This window comes from Amia ocellicauda, chromosome 6 (assembly GCF_036373705.1).
Source record: "Amia ocellicauda isolate fAmiCal2 chromosome 6, fAmiCal2.hap1, whole genome shotgun sequence".
In the NCBI taxonomy this organism is placed as follows: Eukaryota; Metazoa; Chordata; class Actinopteri; order Amiiformes; family Amiidae; genus Amia; species Amia ocellicauda.
The window spans coordinates 41351927-41353422 of NC_089855.1; the positions used below are offsets into that span (position 1 = coordinate 41351927).

At 40.4% G+C, this 1496-nt stretch overlaps 1 non-coding gene across 1 annotated transcript; it reads left to right on the forward strand.

Annotated features, from left to right (window-relative positions):
• The first annotated feature begins 960 nt into the window (after positions 1-960).
• On the forward strand, positions 961-1075 carry LOC136751969 (U5 spliceosomal RNA). The gene has a single exon (XR_010817152.1). It is a non-coding gene; the product is annotated as a U5 spliceosomal RNA (small nuclear RNA).
• The last annotated feature ends 421 nt before the right edge of the window (positions 1076-1496 follow it).

Here is a 1496-nt window from a genome sequence, read left to right on the forward strand (position 1 = left end):
CCTTGGGCCATTGCGTGGTGATCCAGATCACTTCAGCACGAATTTTGCAGTGGTCTGGACTACAACTCCAGGGACTACTGTGCAGTGGTCCAGACCTCAGAAACTGTATGCATATGAACACTGAAGAAGACATCATAACTGTAGCCAATACTTTGTGGTTAAAATGCTTAATTTAATCCCTGTATTGTACGGAATAATAATAACAACTGTAAAACATAAGAGAAGGGCCTGATAATAAATACAATACACAATAGACAAGAACCCTTAGAATATAATAATATGAACATTTTCATTATTAGTATGATTGTAGTTTGGATGATATATTAATGCAAGTTGATAACATATTTTACAGAAAATGGGTTTAAGGAATTGTGTCAAAAAACTAAAAGAATAGCTTTAGGGACCATTGCTGCATTTTTCCAGACCAATGTGTAGCCCACTTTTCTTTTAAATTATGTTTAAAACAAAATTGAGGAAACAGTGGTTAGTTCTGAATCAAACATATTGACCCCCTCACTCAATCTGTAAGTCCTGCAGCAAACGTTGGAATATGCATAGATATTTGCACAGACTGGTATTAATGTCCCAATTAAAATAACCAAATGCCATTTTTGTTGTTTCAAATGTGCCCAACATCTTACCAGTATGTCCTTTTAGTATGTCATAAAGGTTCCCTAATTCGTTTTACAAATGTTCCCTGTATGATATGAATGTTCCCTAAGCATGTGACGAATGTTCCATAGTTTATGTTACAGATGTGCCCTAGCACTTCTCTCTCTCTCTCTCTCTCTCTCTCTCTCTCTCTCTCTCTCTCTCTCAATTCAGTGCATTTGTATTGTCAAAGCAATAAACAATATAATTATAAATCACAATAAGATGTAATATAGTACAGAAAAACAAAATGTAATAAAATGTGATCTTTAATACACACAAATATGTATGGCTGGTCGGAAGCGTCTTGGACTCGGGTTCCTCTTCATTACTTATAACGCTTTTGCCTTTTGTTAAAGCTTTCCATGGAGGGGAATGTGGATGAGTTTGTACCATTCTTGGGAGGCTCTGCCTTGTTGGGGCGGAGCTGTGATCCAGGTGAACAGCAGATCGGGCATAGGTGGGCATGTGGGCGGAGGAGGAGGAAGGCCGGTCAAGCAAATAAGCTTGCTAAGGTACGCAGCAGCAGCAAACAGCCCCCCCATCCAGCCAGCCAGGCAGTCTGGCTGGCAGTGACTGAGTGGTTGACAGACTGCAAGCAACGGAATGCACGTGCTCTGTGATGTCATAGCAGTCAGCTCAGAGAGAGGTTCATGATGTCATCGCTGAGCTGGCTGGCTTGGTGAGTCTTGCTGGCTGTGTATGTGTGTGTGTGTGTGTGAGAGAGAGAGAGATAGAGAGTGTGTGTGTGTGTGTGTGTGTGTGTGTGTGTGTGTGTGTGAGAGAGACAGAGAGAGAGAGAGATTTTTTGAATATTAACACCTTTATTTTACTAAAGAAATAGT